We start from the raw sequence: 5,070 nt of genomic DNA, 5'->3' as shown, positions 1-5,070 counted from the left end.
TCCACCCTTGTGAAAACGTCTCAAATCTACTTATATAATAGTCCCATAAAACTCAGATTACATAGAAGTGGAAACCAAACAGAAGTAGAAGTCCTGAAATAATATATCTTTTTCCCCGACCCTGCGCGGCCGCTCAGCATAGCTGAGCGGGCACTCAGCTTGCTGCGCGGCCACTCAGCAATGCTGAGCGGGCGCTCAGCAATGCTGTGCGGGCGCTCAGACCTCTACTGGAAAAAATCTAATTTTGCTCCGTTTCTTCGCCGTAATCTGCCCGTTTCTTTCCTCTCGCAATGGTGAACACATGCCAAGGCTTATTCTTGATGATTCCTCCCCCGAAATGCAACTAATACCCTGAAATTCATAAACACTAGAAAAACGCATCAAATACACAAAATACTTGATTTCAAGACACCAATTTAAGCCATTTTAAGACGTTCTAAGTGGTATAAAATGCCACTTATCAGATATCCCTCAAGATTACATTTTACGGATCAAGATTCCAGCTTATCTGGGCCAACTTTCTTGACATAAGTTGGACATCCCCAAATCTTAACGTGTTTAAGACTCGGTTTCCTTTCTTTCCATATCTCATATGGAGTTTGAGGAACAGATTTGGAAGGCACCTTATTCAGTAAATATGCTGAGGTTTCCAATGCATAACCCCATAGGAATACTGGAAGATTCGCATAGCTCATCATGGACCGAACCATGTCTAACAAAGTTCGATTACTCCTTTCAGATACCCCATTCAACTGTGGAGTATATGGAGCAGTCCACTGGGAGACTATACCATTTTCTTTGAGATAAGCTAGAAACTCTCCATTCAAGTATTCACCACCTCGATCTGATCGAAGAGGTATAATACTATGTTTGGTTTGTTTCTCCACTTCATACTTATATTCTTTGAACTTTTCAAAGGCTTCAGACTTGTGTTTCATCAAATACATATATTTGAATCTAGATCGATCATCTATGAAAGCAATGAAGTATGAAAATCCACCCATGGCTTGCGTAGACATTGGTCCACATACATCTGTGTGTACCAATCCTAGCATATCTGCAGCCCTCTCTCCATGTTCACTAAATGGAGATTTGGTCATTTTACCCAATAGGCAAGACTCGCATGTAGGATATGATTCAAAATCAAAGGGGTCAAGAAACCCTTCCTTATGCAATGTCCGCGGTCTATTTTTACTAATATGACCAAGTCCGCAGTGCCACAAGAAAGTGAGATTTTCATCATCCCTTTTTCTTTTATTAGTATGTTCAATTTGTAGTAAATTATGCTCTACGTCACATACATACAGACCATTGTTTAAAATACCACTTCCATAAAGAACGTTATCTCTAAGAATTGAACATTTATTATTCTGAATAACAAACGAAAATCCAGCCAAGTCTAACATGGAAGAGAAATAACATTCCTCACAATCGAGGGAACAAAATAACAATTATTTAGAACAATAGTCTTGCCCGTAGGCATATGTAAATGAAATGATCCTACAGCTTCAGCAGCAACTCTTGCTCCATTTCCCATCCGTAGAATCACCTCCTCTTCTTCAAGAGTCCTACTTCTCCTTAGTCCCTGCAACGAATTACAAATATGAGAACCACAGGCGGTATCTAATACCCAAGTAGAAATTTGACTTAGTGACATATTAACTTCGATCATGAACATACCTGAATCAGAAGCGGTAGTCTCACTACCCTTCTTCTTCTTCAATTCTGCAAGGTAAGCCTTGCAGTTCCTCTTCCAGTGCCCCACCTTGTTACAGTGAAAGCAAACAGCTTTGCTCTTGGGGTCTTCAGCTTTTGGTGGAACCGGCTATTTCTCACCTACTTTCTTCTTCTTGGAAGGGTTCTTATTCCTTTTCTTAGGATTGGAACTTTCACCAATTAGAAGAACATAACTCTTCTTAGGGGGAAAATTTGATTCCACAGTCTTCAACATGTTGTGGAGTTCAGGCAGGCTGACATCCAGCTTATGCATGTGAAAGTTCACAACAAACTCCGAGAATGAACTCGGAAGTGATTGCAAGACCAAGTCTTGGCTCAGCTCCCCATCCATGGCAAAACCAAGTTGTCCAAGACGTTTAATCAAATTGATCATCTTAAGTATATGGACATTCACAGATGATCCCTCAGACATCCTACAACCGAACAGCTCCTTCGATATCTCATATCGAGTTGTCCTCCCTGCCACATCATACAACTCTTGTAGATGCATAAGGATAGTGTGAGCATCCATATGCTCATGTTGCTTCTATAGCTCAATGTTCATGGAAGTAGCATAATGCATTGAGCAAAATTTGCATCATCTATCTACATACAATACACAATATGTTCATCATTATGTGCATCGCTAGCACGTTCAGTAGGCTTAGGTGAGTCAAGCACATATTCCAGCTTCTCAACCCTGAGAACAATTCTCAAGTTTCGAAGCCAGTTAGCAAAATTAGGACCAGTCAAATTGTGAGCATCTAGTATACTCCGTAGTGATAGTGCAGAAGACATAACAAATATAGTTAATCTCTAAATGTTGAACACATAACAACACTTAGCAAATATTCAATTTCATTTCAAAATACTATATGGATCGGGTCTTTATTCACAAGTGTCTCCCACTAGTTTATCTAATTTATACAAACCCTAAGTGAAAATTAAGCATTCATAATGCTAGTGGGAATAGGGATCCTACATTTCATCACACAACCTCGGCTATAGCACGAAACGTCATGTGATGTTCAATAGGCAGACAACTCTTGTCAATTACATCTTATGTTATTCCCTAATAAAACTTTAGCCTCTTAAATAATTGAGTCACGGCTGTAGCACGACAAACATAATATTCTAAGTCAAGTCTAACCCAACATATCGTACAATTGAATCAGTCTCCAACGGCCCACGGCTGTAGCACGTAACGACCTTAGATTCTAATTCAATGTACACATCTTTATGTAATAGACAAGTATTTCTTATTTCGAAATCAAAGCCCTCGGCTGTAGCACGAAATGATAATGATTTAAAAATAAGAACTACTTTCTACCATGTTGGAAGGCTTTGACTGACACAAGCCCGTTGCGTCATTAGCCAATTACTACTTGATATTATTTAATTTTAGAGGGATTATATTATGTTACAATCATAATCATATTATAAAGAGATTCTTCCTTTTAAATTAAATATTTCAAATCAATAATCGATAATCAGATGATTCCCAGATCGGGGGGAGCATTGTCAAGAGGCGTCACTTAATACCCTTTTCTTACAGATAGAAATCTGCTTTTGACAGAATCATCCTTTCTCTCAATATTGAAAATTCATATTTAATTACATGTTTCATAAACATAAGAATCTCATGATTGTATTCATAATATTATTGTTAAGGCAAGAAACGATTCCTATTCTAGATTTTCTAGAGCACGCCTTATATTGATTTAAGTTCACCTAAATCTATCATCGCATGGTAAACATAGGCATATATCTCATATATAAAATTAAATAAACAAGTAAATGTAAAGTGCAATAAAGTAAATGTGTTTGGTTATGGCCCCATCCTATGTGATCTTTATCAAGGTCATGATAAAGATCAAGGTTAATCTAATATGGTGATGGAAATAAATACTACTTATTATATAAGTCTTTTTCTTTGTTTAGACTTCTTGTATGCCTCGTCTTCTTCTTTGTATCACCTCCATTGGATAGCCTTCTTGAGTCTTCAATTACATTACATGATTGAAAGTAAAACTAATCTAATGAACTTACAAGAATAACTCGAGTTACATTCGAGAATTATGATTACAAAGATTGACGACATGCAAGTCGTATTTAAAACCAAAACCAAAACCATTACACTAAGGTAGAAAGACCATAACCATCCACCATGCTCATACAACACATAAATGCATGTTAAAACACATAATCTGATCTTAACATATCATATTATCCATGATCTAATCATAAAAAAATGACAAAAATCAGAAAAATCAGAATCAAATTAGAAAAACAAGAATCACTGTTTACGGGTAGTAAACGACGTCAAACGCCTTACAGACGAGTCATTGATAGCTTTAACTATCAGTTTTGTTCAGACGCTCGTTTACCTATGGAATAGGGTATTCGTTTGTGTAAATCGGACGCCAGACCCAGATTTCAGCAAATCTGCAGCAGCCAATTCAGAATCCGTATCTAATATGATTCTCATAATTAGAACAAACATAAATCATGTATATATCAGTATATATACAGATTACATAGTCATCTTATGATTATACAACTCACATGAATATCATATATTCAAAACCATACATATATAAGCATATTATATCAACATCAAATCATGGTGAATCACGTACATGCTCATTTATCGAAAACAGTTAAACACATAAACGAATTAAAAACTTTTCGCAAGTAGCTCTGATGCCATTGAAGGGTTTTTAGCACATAAACGCAATGAAAACGTAAATTTAAATCTTAAAAAAAAACTAAAACCCTCCGCAGGATCTATGCGAAAAATAATATTTAATTCGTAGTTCAGTATGTTTACCTTAAGAAGCTTTACATTAATGGAAAGATGGAGGTCTTTAATAGCGATCCAAGAACGATGAGCAGAGATCCCTTGTAGCTGCTCCTCAAGTGTGAAGCACTCCTCCGGTATCCACCAAGAGATCAATGTAATGGAGGAGGAAGAGGTTGAGAGAATTAGTTGCCTCCCTCTTTTTCTACTTTAGAATTAGGGTTTTTATTTGGGTTAAGGCAAATAGGGTTTATAATAGTATATTTATTGGAAAAAATTTCAGCTGAAAATTTTCCATAAAATATTATTATTATTAACCCTTTAATTGATTATTCTTATTAACCAATTAACTAATAATTAAAATACCTTTTAATCATTAAACCCTTTTCTAAACATTTTAGAAAAATAATTCTCTCACTTGATTTAATTTCCAAAATTAAATTCTTAATTAATAATATTAAGAACTTTTCTTAATTAATTTATAATTAATTAAATCTCATTTAATCAATTATTAAATTTGCTAATTAATTATTTATTTCACAAATAAATAATTA

Source organism: Apium graveolens, chromosome 5 (assembly GCF_009905375.1).
Source record: "Apium graveolens cultivar Ventura chromosome 5, ASM990537v1, whole genome shotgun sequence".
Lineage (NCBI taxonomy): Eukaryota > Viridiplantae > Streptophyta > Magnoliopsida > Apiales > Apiaceae > Apium > Apium graveolens.
The sequence above is the reverse complement of the archived record's forward strand: the minus strand, read 5'-3'. Positions refer to the sequence as shown.